The sequence below is a fragment of the Microcebus murinus genome, chromosome 16 (assembly GCF_040939455.1).
Source record: "Microcebus murinus isolate Inina chromosome 16, M.murinus_Inina_mat1.0, whole genome shotgun sequence".
In the NCBI taxonomy this organism is placed as follows: domain Eukaryota; kingdom Metazoa; phylum Chordata; class Mammalia; order Primates; family Cheirogaleidae; genus Microcebus; species Microcebus murinus.
The window spans coordinates 15,467,045-15,481,943 of NC_134119.1; positions in this window are offsets into that span (position 1 = coordinate 15,467,045).

A 14,899-nucleotide genomic window follows, 5' to 3' on the forward strand; every position below is an offset into this window, starting at 1 on the left:
TTCTGGCTCAGCTGGTCCAAAAAGAATTGTGTTTATTTTACATTGAGAAGCTGGATCCCTTGGGTTTCTACTTGCTTTGAGCAGCAGAAGAAACAAAAAAGAATGAATTCTGAACACTCTTAGAAAACATATTTGTGGAAATACACTGGAGACGGTGTTCAAGAAGAGTTTATTCAAGTGAAACCAGAGTCTTTATAACCCTGCCAAGGCCAATGAATCCCGTGGTGTCTCCCCATGGACCAGCATCCGCTCTCCCCGCCAACAGGGGCCCATCCTGCCCCTCCAGGATGCCCAGGAAGCCCCTGGTCCCATCAGGTCTTGGGACTCAAAGGCTCATTATTTCACACTCCAGCTTCTGCCTCCGCTCTGCTCCCGCCTGTCTGCCGCTATTTGGCCATTTCACCACAGCTGTCAGAAGGTGGGCAGCAGGGAAAATTAAAGGAACTAAACCATGAGCCAGCCATTGTTGCTCCTGCCAAGCAGACTTGAATGATTGGGCTGAAAGAGAAGTGGAAACTCATGCCCCAAATGAAGGCTCAGAATATTCTGAGAATTTTGAGGGCTCACCCTATCACCGCCTAGCATGGAAAGGTGACGGTTGACTGTGCCTAGATCAGAAGGAAGGCAAAAATCAGAACCAAGCAGGTAAAAAAATAAGCTTATACTAACTAAGTGATTGCCTTGAGAATTTGAGTTTAGGGACGAAAGGAAGAAGAGAAGCTAAAGTAGTAGGTCTGTATATTGGGTGGAAAAGCTGCCCACAGCCCCCTAATGCTAAAGTAGCCAAATGATCTCTATCATGTGACACTTACTACCCAGCACCCATTTGATGAGTCCAGGAGAAGCCACCTAATTCAGTACATGGGCTTCTCGTCAGCCTTTGAAAAACTGAGCTTGGGAATTCTTGGGAATTTGAATTAAGAAAACTGGAAGAGCATTTATTTTAGATAATAGAACTGGGGCCATGTTCCAGCAGAAATTACAAAAGTAGACAATCTGATGAAAATGACCAGTGGACAGAAGGAGGTTCATTGGCATATAACAGAGTAGTGTTAATGGCAAGGTAAAAATTTGGAACCCCAGTTACTGGTGTTGTCTTAAAAATCTGAATTTTTGCTTGTGCAATTTTCCAAACAGTGATTATCACTGAAACAACAGATCTAAATGCATCCATCCCTAGGATGATCTACTGGGAATTAAATAGTGGAGGTGACTGCTTTGTGGGGTGCAGGGAAAGGTAGAAAAAGCTATTGTTTCTTCACACTCCAAAAGTCGATGACTATTCACCTATCTAAAGTCAGCCTCACATTCCCCCCATTACACGTTCTGGAGAAAATAATGCCACAGTGAGGTGGCATTCAGCAAAGTTAGGACATAGGTGAATTTTGTCTTCTCTATTCAATAGTTTTTCTTGTCTTTTTTTTTTAACCTTTATTGAAGGTTTTATTGCATAATAATATACATAAAGGATGAATATTAAATGTATAGCTTGATCAATTTTACAAACTGAGCCCACCGATGTCACAAAGTAACCAGCAACCAGATCAAGAAATAGAGCTAGCTGGCCAACAGCCCCTGTGACCACTCTCAAGTCACTGGTCCCTCCCCACACAAGGTTACGGTTGCCACTCTTCTGGTTTTTAGCAATGTCGATTACTTTTGCCTGTTTTTGTACTTTATAGCAATGGAATTATAAATACATACTTTTCGGTGAGTCTTTTTGAGTCTTTCATTCAAACGTTCTGTTTGTGAGATTCATCCACATTATTTCCTGTGATGATAGATTTCTGCTGTTGAGTAGTATTCTGTTAAATGAATAGACCACAATTGCCCATGCTACTGTGGATGGACATTTGGGGTGTTGCAATTTTGGGCTATTACAAATAATGCTGCTCTGCTCTTCCTGTAGGTAACTTTTGTGGAAAACGTGTACACATTTCTGTTGGGCATACAGGAAGGAGTGAAATTGCTAGATAATAGAGGGTGCAAATGCTTAGCTTTCATGGTTACTGTTAAAGAGGTTTTTTAAAGCAGTCAGTGTTAGCTGTCTCTTTTACACTCTCTTATTCCTACTTCAGCTCCTACATTTTTGTTCAGTCTTCACCAACTCCCACCACCACCTGCACGTCCCTGAACTCCAAGTTTGCCTACCGGCCCTGACTGCCCAGGCTTTGGCTGAATGTGCACACACACCCCTATCCTGACCTTGCGTGACATCAAACATTCTGGACCTTTTCCTTTGAAAAGGAAATCCTTTCCTGGACTCCTGCCTCTATTCCTCCCATCTCCATGATGCTGAACTGACTGCCTCTAGGACCAATTCTGTCTTCAAACAGGGACACTTAAGGACCCAAAGGCATGTGATGCCAGCTCTTGCTGTGGGTCCCACGTCTGGAGCTCTGATCATTCTCTTTTGTGTCTGACGCGATCCACTGTTGACTGAGCTCCATCAAACCTAGTGCATCCCTCATCCCGCACACTCTGTCGCTGCCTGTGCAGGAGCTGGCTTGCGTTGCCCCCGCCAAAGCTGAGTGCGTCAACACTTGGGGCTGCAGCCTCCTCTCTGTTGTCCCTCCTTTCCTGGTGTCCATACCCTGAAGATTCAGTGCCCACAAAGCGGTGTTAGTCAGAGCAAGTGGCTTCTTTGGGAGAGACGGCATCTTGAGATCGAAGCAAGGTCAACTTTGACAAGTGAGCCTTCTGGCCCTCACCAAGGATTCCAACAGTGCCACACATTTCCTTGACATAGTTAGATGCCTGTACAAAAAAGGAGAAACCACCAGGGAAAATATTTTGGAAAAGATCTTTTATCATCCCTCAACTTCCATCTTTGAGCAGCTGCCATCTGTGCTTCAATGTCATTTAGCAGGACTCTCTGAGTTCTTGTATTTTATTAACTCGCTAAGGATCTCACAGGGTGGGGAGTAGTTCCAGGGTATTTTTGAGACATGACTGCGGTGGTTTTTTGTTCATTGAATTTTAAAAATGAGTAACCCAATAGAGTGCCTAGTTTATCATATGGTAATAAGTACTGAACAAACATAGAATTTTTATTAATGTTTGTATTACAAAGGTACCAGTTTTGCTTCTATGTACAATTCAATTCAACAAATATTGGTTGACCATTTATTATGTGTGAAGTATTGCAAATAAGTTGCAGTCCCAGCCCTCCAGGAACTCATAGAACTCAGTCCTTTGGGCAGTGATTACCCTTGAGGAATTAGGAGCCATCAAGGATTTTACCAGCAGTTCAGTGTTTTAGGTTCCCCTTGCCCAGGGACACACCTGGTGAGGGCAAGGTGTTTGCAAGGTTGCAAGGTAGATGTTTTTGGTGCCTTGCCCATATCCCCTCTACCTCACACCCCCCTGAGTCGACCACAACTAATGATGGAATAATGTGAGCAGTCTAGCATGTGGCAAAGGTCAGTCCCTTTGAACTCAAGGTCTAACAACTCTGTGATGTCCGTCATGCTCCAGGGTGTCCCATGGGATCAGGTGGAAGCCAGACTTCTCCTAAAACCACATCTGTGCTCAGTTCCTTCCCCAGCCCTTGCTCCCCTTGCAGGCACACAGGCTCCTCCTGAGAGTGCTCCCTCCATAAATCACCTGTGAAAGAATCCCCACCGCAGGCTCCACTTCTAGGGAAGCTGACCCAGGAAGCACAGATAGAAGAGAGATACAAGGAAGGATGCCAAAACAGGCGACAGAATCAGCAGGTCACCAGGTGGGCGATCGGTGCTCAATCCCTCTGGAACAGGGTGGCCAAATGTAGCAAATGAAAATACACAATGTCCCATTGAATTTGAGTTTCTGATTAACAGCACATCATTTTTTAGTGCAAGAATGTCCCATGCAGTATTTAGGATATCCTTAACTAAAAAATTATTCATTATTTATCTGAGATTCAAATTTAACTGGCAACCCTTATCTTCTGGCCTGTAGGAGAGGAGACAGTCTAGAGCACGCCTCAAAGTTGTCCCACTCAAGGGGTGAGGAAGTTGGGGTGTGTATTCTCCAACTCCCGTCTCTTGCCAACCAAGTGGTGCTTCTGATGGTGTTGACTCTGGCATTTCTGGCTTGGTCCAGATGTGGCTGAGAGAAAGCCTTCAAGCGGAGGAGCAATCTTGCAGGAGAATGTCCTCAGCAAGTATTGGGCTGGGGAGTGCGACAGGATATGGCCAGGGTGCCACACAGCAGCTGAAACTGGGACGTTGTCTCTGAACTCCTGAGAGCCAGGTTAACTGAAAAGGCAGCTTTGTCTCCACTCATTTTTCTCTGGATGAGTCTGGACTATGACCACAGGCTGTGAAGGAGAGAATTTGGCTGAAAGGAACTAACTGTTCCGTTAGATTGTGACAGACCGAAGTGTATGCATTTGCATGTGTCTGTGACAGAAAGGAAAAACATTAGAAAACGAAGATTTCCTGACCTGTCATGCTCACTGAAAGTAATGGTGCAATTACAGGAAGTGTCTGGGTAGTTCTAAAATTCTTTCTGAAACTGGGAAACAAGTTCTCTTTCCATTTTCAGTTAGAATAATGAAGCCAAACAATTGTCTCTTCATCATCAGGGCCAATTAAATTTTCAAAATTCTCTTTACACCAATAACTGTCAATACTATGGGTCTGTATTTTTATCATCAGTTCATTGAGTTTCCATATGCCATCTGCTCAAACACATCGGGAACGTATATTTTCTCTTGTTTTTACCATTCTTTGGGAATTGTTTCATCTCTGATCAAAGCCAGAGAAAATGAACGAGACATAATTTCAGTGTTATTTCTTCATTCATTGGGTAAATGTGTGTACTCTTCTGGTCTGAAGGGCCATAGCCCCGCTCGGGAGCAGTGCAATTCATTTAGACAGAGGCAAGAAATCATTTCTTCCCTTCTGGGTTCTCTTGGCTCAAACTACAGTTTTAAATTATGGGGAATGAATATAATTTGGTCTTGTGACACGTGATATATTCAATTGCTCTAGGGAAAGGGCAGAAAAATATTAACGAAATGAAATGTCTTTTAGTCTGGTGGCAGAGGTTGGAAGTTGAGTTTCATTGTTTCTAAATAACACTGAAGAAATTTGGGGGTCTTATTTTTTTCTTTTTCTGTCCTTAAAAGGTGAGTATTGTATTTGATTCATTTTTAAAGGCAAGGATCACAGCCCAGTCAATGAAACATGACCTCTCCAAACTGGTCCATGAGCCAGCTAGATTTCTACCCCACTCATTGTACCATTTCTGTCTTGAGGGGCAAATGTGAAAAGACAATAGCCAGGGCTACCATGTACAGTTGTACAGGTTGTCTACAAAAACACCCAATCAAAGGGTTGAGTTAGAGCTAAAATCCAGCCATACTCTACTCCCCAAGCCATGTGCACTGGAGCAGGGCTATTTCTTTCTCAGAGGAAGGGATACCTTTTCCTAACAAACACAAAGTTAGCTTAATGGACTAATGTGAATCTTAGCCTTCAGAAGTCATGAAGTCTTCTGATTTCGGAACCAAGTTATTTAGACAATTTTGCTAGGTTGCTCATTATTACCAATTCTACTGTTGTTCTTCACCAAGACATGGCAGTTTATATATAATATCCAAGATCACTGTGCATCATTGCAGAGTCCTTCCCCTCAATGCTTCCAGAACAATGCAGAGCAGTCCGGTTGTTCCACAGAGCAGGAAAAATGGCTGCCAGCTTTCTGAGCTTGCTAGAAGCTCCTAATTCTCATGGACTAATCGGGATGAGTAATTTTCCAGGTCATGCTAGGACTGTCCATCACTACAGATTATAACAACCTCTGCAGCCCTGTCCTTTTGGGGATCATTCTGCAGAGACAGGCTAGGATTGAGAGAAAGCAATTTTCACAACCTTCATGGTGAATAACATAAATACAGGGTGTCCCAAAGGCTAGCACAAGTTTAAGTTTCAATTACTTCGGGAGCATATATGCTATAAACTTACAACAAATAGCATTTGAGTGGTTACCAATGAGAATTTTAGAACAATAGTAAGTTCTTATTAAATTCAACACCCCCATGATTCTGTGCTATGTATCAGTCTAGTCGGTTTTCAAAGGTGGTGAACTTCCACCAGGTGCTAGTAAGTCATCCACAAAATGAGGCTTCCGTGCCAACATGACAGTTCTGATGTGACCCCCCGCCAGCAACAGTCTCATGGTACTAAGCAAGGTGATGACAACCAAGAGGACCCGCTCGTGATCCACTGGCCTGAGAAAGCATCACCCAGGTGCTCTGGTGCATTTAAAAAATTTTAAAAAAAATGTATTATTTAAAAGTTGTGCAAGTAAATACATGTAAAGCAAATTGAAGCTCAAACTTTCAAATGCTGGTTTTTGTAAGTTTGTAACTTCTGAAGTTATTGAAGCTTAAAACGGCACAGAGACTTTTGGGACACCTGTGTGGTCCCACACGAATGACACAGAACCGTCACACATGATCTCATTTAATGTGCACAGCACACCCTGGGGTCAGCATTATTGTCCCCACTTTGCAGTCTAGTGAGCTGGGTGTCTGGACCTGGGCTGTCCAACAGGGTCACCACTCGCCCTGTGTGGCCATTGAAAACTGGGAATGTGGGGAGTCAGAATTGAGATGTACTATAAGTGCAAAATACATACCAGATTTTGAAGACTTGGTACGCACAAAAAAAAAAGAATGTCAAATATCTCACTAATGATTTTTAAGTATGGATTATACATTGCAATATAAGGAGTTTGAAGCAGGTTAAATAAAATTTTTAAACAATTAATTCATCTGTTTCTTTTACTTTGTGTGCTTTAATATGCTACCTGTGGCTTTCATTACATTTCTATAGGACAGCACAGCCCTAGGGCAATGCCTCGATGTTGGCCACTCACCAATATAAATGTCCTGTCTCACAATTAGGAGTCAGCTGGATTAATGTGCTGTCCTCTGAGGATATCTGAACTTTCTAGGAGACTTTTAGAGTCTAGAAAGTTTAACCTAAAGAAACGTGTTTCTAACGATGGAAATACAGGGGCCATTTCAGGTGTGCGGTAACTTACTCCCCCGAGAGGCAAAGTTAGCCTTGATGGGCTAAGAGAACATCAGAAAGATTGCCCTGCATCTAAGCGCTCAGAAACAGCAGCTTCTACACGCTTCTATTCCCCTGTTGATCTGGAAAATGACATCAATACACCCATAAAACTCCTTCTAAGGCAGGAAAAGGGAGCTGGACTGGTTTCTAAGGTCATTTGCTCAGTTCAATGATGCTTTCTCGAATGTGCATCAGAAAAGCTAACAGAAACCAAAAGCTCCAACGTAGGATTCCATCCGAGTGAAAAGATATTTTCCCTCTAAGAACGGTGTATAACTACGCTTCGTATCTTGCACTTCTTCCTTAGCAACTATCTTAAGGATCTGAGCTGTCAAGGAGTCAGCTACCTGATATCACTGAGCCTTCACTCTATCTCTGCAACGTGGAAGATAGTATCACCCACCTCACAGGATTATTGTGAAATTTAAATAAGATAAAATCACGAAAGCAACCGGTGGCAGGTGTATCAGTTTAGCCTTTGCTGTATAACAAATGACTCAAAGCTTAGTGACTTAAAATAAAAATAGTTTTTTCTCAAGACTCCGTGGTCAGCCTCATGGTTTTTCTGCTCTGGGCTGGTCTCATGGGGGCTCAGTCACGCAGCTGTGCTCAGCTTGGGGGTTGCTCGAGCCTCTCCCAGCATGGTCTTCATTTTCAAGAGGGCAAGACTGGGCTTCCTCCTATGGCGGTGGCCGCGTTCCCAGAGGGAAGGCCCCAGCGCACAAGCCCTTATCAAGCCTCTGCTCCGGTCACATCTGATGACATCCCATTGGTGAAGCAAGTCCCATGGCCACGTCTTAAGCCAACGTGAGCCGTGCCCACACCAGGAGGTGGGTTTCATGGAGGGCCACTGATTATAACAATCGACCACACAGGGTCGCCACTCCTTGAGTCCTTACTATGTCCCAGACACTCGGCTAAGCATTGCACGTATGTTACGTTATTTAATTTGTCAACATCCTGGTTGCAGTGGGTGCCTTTATCCACATTTTACAGATGGGAAACTGAGGCTCAGCAGGTTTGAGCAACATGCCCAGGATCCCACAACTGGTAAATAATATATAGTGCCAGGATTTACGCATGGACCCGGCTCCCTCTAAAGTTTGTGTTCAAAAAACCACTAATTATACCTCTCACTGAGTGTTAGAGGAAGGGGAAGAGGGAGGGAGATTCTACTACCTGCAGTGCCTTGAACTACCCTCAAGAACAACCTCTGGCCGCTATCTCAGAGGCCTAAAGAAATAAAGCAGGGGCTAAAGGAACTAGGCAGCCCAGCGTGAAGCAATTTGATGTTGCCTTCCCTTTCCAAGGGTCTGCCTTAGCATGAGGAGCCAGAGAGCTAGAAGTCAGACAGTCTGGAGTGACCCATTATTACGTACATTATGCCAGTTCTGAAGTTGTTGGAAGGTGATAAAGAGTATGAAACCCATTGAGATTTTAGCAATATTTAATTTCCCTTTTTGCCCAATCCCATGTTTACTTTTAAACCCCACACACGAAGAAGCAAAGATATTAGACAAATTACATATTTCAACCAGCAGATAAAGTCAATGAAAGCAATCGCTGACAAGCTCCGGCAGAATGGGAACGCCCTTATCTTTCTTAGAAAATAGGGTCTGGCTTGGAAAGTGAGCATCTCCATAGAGCAGCAGAAACCCTCTCCTTAGATAAAAATCTCATTAATAATTCTTTTCTCAAACAGAGGGAGAAGAAGAAAAGATTTGTTGAGATGGAGACGGCAGAAGCTAGATAGCGGCAGTCCCTGGCTGCAGCCCGGATGATTTGGAGGAAGGCACGAAAGGTTACATGAATGAGGATCGTTAATATTCACGGCGGCATCTGGTGCTATGTTGCCAGGAGACAGTAATGAGAGCAGAGCATCTTCCAGGTCTAATGGCACTGCAGCTGCCACATCAATCCTGCCGTCCCCAGAAATGAGATCTCTATCATTTGCAAACAGGGAAGCTTTGGTGGCTTGGCTGTCATTCCAGAAGGTCACTAAAAGATATGCAGATGAGCTGCCCATATTTCCTGGGCTGACACCAGGTTCCCTGAACAGCTCTCTGCCTTTTCAGGGACATGGTCTGACAAGCCAACTTATAAAGGGGTTACTTCTGAAACTAGGTAGTTGCTCTTGATCCTTAGAACATTTTGCCAAGTTCTGGCTCCTGGATTGGATTTCCCTCCAAATATCTGCTCCATGCGTTTCTTTGGAAGAATGTAGCCTTGTAGATCTTGTGCCCTCATAACTTGTCCGAAGGTTGTAGCTTCTTCAACTGTAAAGTCCCAAAGAATAGCAATCCAGAAAAGTAATCATAACCCCTTATCCCTGTATCTCAGGAGCAGACTCTGAGACAAGGATTTATTAGGATTACTTCTCAGTAATGACCTCTACTCAATGTTTTTATGGAGCAATATATGTATTTATGTTTATAAACATTCAAGCAGAGGATGAAGTTCCAACTCTTTCTCCATTGTCCCTCCTGGTTCAGCCAGACCTGTGACATTGGAAGATGAATAGTCACCTCAGCCTTTAGCCTTCACCAGGTCTGTTCCAGCCACAGAGATGTACTTTCTTCAGGAAGTAGAAAGCATAGGATAGCCCAATTAGGTAGAGATGGGGGCTGGAAGAAAGGAAAGTAAACGTGGTAAATATATCAACCAAAGGAATGAACCAAAGAGTACATTGAAGAGGAAAGATACTATAATTCTCTATTTCATATCCCTTTTTCAAAACGGGGGTTGGGGGAGCAAGACCACACCCCTAAATTCACACACATTCATACACACATACATACACACACATTCTCTTACCCAGCAGCTCTAATGGAGTATTACTGGTATTACTGGTCCTTACAGGTACAGCCACTTCACCAGGTAGAAGCCAGTTGACTGAACTATCAGCCAATTCACAGAGAAATCCCAGCCATGTTAAGATCTATATTCCCCCACACAGCCACAAAGATGAATATGTCGTTCTCACACAAGGGAGAAAAAAATCCTACTGACTTCTCTAAAGTAGAATGCTAACCGCTTGAAAATTAACAACAGCTCCAAAAATTATAGGTTTAATGTCAGATAATATTTTAATATTTAAGTACCATTTTTCTCATGAACTCCAGTTCCTTTTTTTATTTGGAAATGTATATACTGTACCATGCCATACTCATTCTCCTGCTGACTAGTTTTAGTTTACCAGAGCATTTCAGATTTTAAGTACCCAACAGGTATAGTATTGAAAGAAAGCTCAAAAACATGTCAACAGGAAATAACACAGTGCAATTAGACTAATAGCTATTTCAGCCAGTTTGATACAATGTCTGTAATTAGGTGAGGGTTCTAGGAACATTAAAAAGGAGAAACAGTCTTGAGTCTCTTCAGAGGGTCTATTTACAATTCTTAACATCCAGTAGTCTATCCTGTACAAAATATTTTTGGCTTCCCTGCCCCATGCCAGTGACTTTCATGCAAGACAAATATTGACAATGGATTCGGGTTATTCGATCTATTTAAAGCAACATGGAGAAGAATAATTTGCAAGTAATTATTGATATTGATGTTTGGTGCTCACTTCGTGCAAAAAGATGGCAGTCGGGCCACAGTTGATGTCACGGGTTTGTGTGAAACCCTGAAACTGAGACCATAGGAAACCCCGCAACACAACTACTCGGGCTGCTGATGGTTTTATTTTTTATGAATAAAAATATAAAAAGTTTTATATCAAGACCATCAACATGTGAGTTTTCCCAATGGAAACCTGGATTGGGCATCTGAAACCTGGACGTGCCTCTTAAAGGCAGGACAAGAGAAAAGCTTATGGGACGTGACGAAGGTTAGGGTCCCACCTACCCCAACCCCAAGGCAAACGTGTGCATCTGGGTAGTTTATTTGGAAAGTGACCACACAAGGCATCAGGTGGGGAGGGGGGAGACAGGAGGGAAGGAAGCTATGGTAGTTGGGGTCCTCTGAGAAAGACAGGGTGCAAGAGATTTGAGGAAACCGCTTGTGCACAAACACGGGACTGGGAGGACTGTTCCGAAGGGCCTGAAAATCTCACCCTGCGGAGGAGGGAGACGGAAGAAGAGTTGGCAAGGCAAAGTCTTAGACTACAGTAAAGTTCTAAGAAAGTTTTGTCAAAGTCGGTGGGGAATCCTTCAGCCCAAATCGGCATTCAGAGGAGCTGGTGTCTCCCCAGAATGGGCCTGCCTCAGTGTCCCTGCTGTGCTGAGACATCAGCAGGGAACGGCTGGTGGGAAGCGAAGATGCGGAACCAACACAGGAGGGGTGGATTTCAGAACACATTCACCCGCCCTGTCTTTCACACCCCTGTAGCCAAGAGATCTGAGAGGCGCGTTCTCACAGATACTGAAATACCACGAAAGTCAATTCGGGTGGTGGAGGGTCACTGAGCAGGGTCCAGACCTGGGCACACAGAGCTCACGACTACTGGCAAACTCCGGGAGATTGTGCAGAGCGCACAGCAGAGGAGCCACGTCTAAGAGGGGTGGAAGCTGGGGCATTTCTTGACTGGGGGCTATTCCTGAGGCATGAACTCCCCCTACTTTCCACCCTGCCCTGCATCTAGGCCAAGCCTGCTCCTACAGCCACAGAGAGCCCTCCCTCGGGTGCAGTCCAGGATGCTTGTAGGAGGAGCGGGAAGCTGTCTGCAGGCCCGGAACAGCAAGCGCTGAGGGAGGGGGCGGGGCATGGGGAGCGCCCTGGAGGTCCTGGGCACCCCACAAGTAAGGGACAATGGGACATGCAGACAGCGCGTCATCTGCCGGCAGGGGCAGCCCAGGGCCCTCGGCGGTGTGTGCAGGTCACTCTCTCGGGTGAGAAGGAAGCCGGCAGTGTCCAGGGCAATGGCTGCGGTTGCAGCGATGAGATTGGCAGCCACCGATCCTTCATAGTGTCCAGTCACTGGCCAATGGGTCACTTAGAATAAAATGTGGGGGGAAAGCCTGCAAATGAATGCCAGGATGGCAGACACTCATCCAGACACCACTAACCATCACAGCGCCTGTTCAGGCCACGCCTGGCATGCCACCCGTGTTGCGAATGTCGCCGTATCCTCGATGAGCTCAGAGCTTAGTCTGGGGGATGGCTTTGGCCAGCCTCTTCAAGGGAGACGTTTAGTGAGAAGGGTTGGGAGAGAGGATGTTGCACGTTCCCAAGGTGGCTTTGTGACTTCCCAGCAGTGGTAGAAACTTCCAGAGCATAAGACGTCTCAATTAAATTAGAAGTTCTAAGACCACATTAAAGGCCAAATATAAATGTTTTAGGTCATCCTCTGTTGCTTGTTGTTCATTTCATCATCGATTAACGAATTGAAATGATTCATTTCCATTAATGTATGTGAATAATGCAGAGATGTTGTCCCAAAGTAGAAATTTCCAGTCATTGCCCTTCTCTGTCTTGCTTCCTTTTTTTTTTTCTTTCTGATTCAGTAGTCTAATTGCAGATGTCAGAAACCCCCCTGTGTTAAGCAGAAAGGGATTACTACAGAGAAGCAGGTGCTTGCAAAACCATCGGGAGGACAGGAGCAGGGCCCGGGGCGGGGTTTCCAGGCATGGCTCCCCGAACAGGCAGCTGCTGCCTCAGCCACACTCAGGAACCGCTGTCACAACGTGGGCTCCAGGAACTCCTCACCTCGACTTCGGTGGATCCTGACCAATGGGCTCCTCATGTCCCACCTTCCGAGAGCCTGGGACCTCTGCTCCACAGCTGCACACAAACCACCATCTGCTACGACCATGCCTCCCTGCAGAAATACAAGAAGAACCAGAGGAGCAAAACAGTCTCTGTCCCACAACTCCCACAGATGTCTGCTGGGAAGTGACGTGGCCCCCAGGTGCCAGGGAGCCTGGTAAATGTAGGCACTCTCTTTGCTCCTCTACCAATCAGGCTACAGGGGGGGACACGGAGCTGAGTGGGCCCAATGGGAATGTCTGCTCCACCTTCCTTCATTTGGCAACTTCATACTAAAGTAGAAATGACTGATAGCAGTCAAGTGCTACTGTTTCCAGGTAGATCCATATAAACTGAAAATAAAAAACAGCAGGACTTTTTATTGAGTAAAAAAATAATAAGCTTCAGGATGATATTTAAAATTGTACCATATTATTATAGAAAATCTGTATATGTGTGTATTTGTGCATGTATGTGCATATACCCACATATGCATGTGCAAAAACATGTATGCTTATAGATTTATGTGTGTGTCCACATACATAAATACAACATAGTAAAGGTCTAGGATATACACCCCACCCATTAACACTGATTAACTCTGAGTGTAAAAATGAGGGATAATGTGAGAGAGAGAAATTTTCAATTGTTCAAGCTTTATAATGTTTGAAAGTTTTTTAAAGAACCTGTATTACTTCTTGTGATATTTTTTTTTTTTTTTTTTTTTTGAGACAGAGTCTCGCTTTGTTGCCCAGGCTAGAGTGAGTGCCGTGGCGTCAGCCTAGCTCACAGCAACCTCAAACTCCTGGGCTCAAGCGATCCTCCTGCGCGGCCTTCTTGTGATATTTTAATGTTAAAAAGCCTCGAAGCCAGGCCGGGCGCTGTGGCTCACGCCTGTAATCCTAGCTCTTGGGAGGCCGAGGCGGGTGGATTGCTCAAGGTCAGGAGTTCAAAACCAGCCTGAGCAAGAGCGAGACCCCGTCTCTACTATAAATAGAAAGAAATTAATTGGCCAACTGATATATATATAAAAAAATTAGCCGGGCATGGTGGCGCATGCCTGTAGTCCCAGCTACTCGGGAGGCTGAGGCAGGAGGATCGCTTGAGCCCAGGAGTTTGAGGTTGCTGTGAGCTAGGCTGACGCCACGGCACTCACTCTAGCCTGGGCAACAAAGCGAGACTCTGTCTCAAAAAAAAAAAAAAAAAGCCTTGAAGCCATATCGTCTGGGAATAGTTGTGGCAGGTCTTCTGGGAGTGGTCCCCATGAGTATCTACATATGTAAAAATTCATCACACCGTACACTTAAGATTTGAGTAGTTTGCTGTATGTGATTTATTCTTCAATAAAACAAAATTTACAAGAACAACAACTTAAGTGAAAGGTTGTTTTACAAAAACAACTTAAGGGAAATAGGAAAGATATAACACTCCCAGTCCCTCGGGAGACAAGAGAGAACTCACAGCAGCCACACATAAATAACATCAAGTTACGTGTCCTTAGGCAAGTTACTTAAGCTCCTGAAACTCAGTTTTACTAGTCTGTAAAATGGATATAATAATAGTAGTTCTCTCAGGGTTATGGTGAGTATTAAATGAGTTAATTTATAAAAAAATTATTATAATTATGGAGAGAGTCATTGTTGTTCTTACCCATTGGAGGATGTATATAAGTTCTCTAAGGCTACTGTAACAAATTACCACAAACTAGGTGAATTAGAACAACAGAAATTTATTTTCTCCAAGTTCAAGAAGCCAGAAGTCCAAAATCAAGTTGTTGGCAGAGTCAGTTCCTTCTGGAGACTCAGAGAGAGAATCTACCCCACGCCAGTCTCCTAGGCTCTTGGGGTTACAGTTGGCGTTCTTTGGCTTGTAGACACATTACTCCAATCCCTGCCTCCATCACATGGACTTTTTCCCTGTGCGTTTGTCATCTGTGTGTCCTCTCCTGTTTTTATAAGATCACCAGTTATTGGATTTAGGGCCCACTTAATCCAGTATGATCTCAACTTAACTAATTGCACTAATCGCTTCTGCAAAGACCCTATTTCCAAATAAGGTCACATTTTGAGGTTCCAGGTAGATGTGAATTTTAGGGGGACATTATTCAACTCCCTGCAATAAGGCAGTTTTATTCAGCTCTA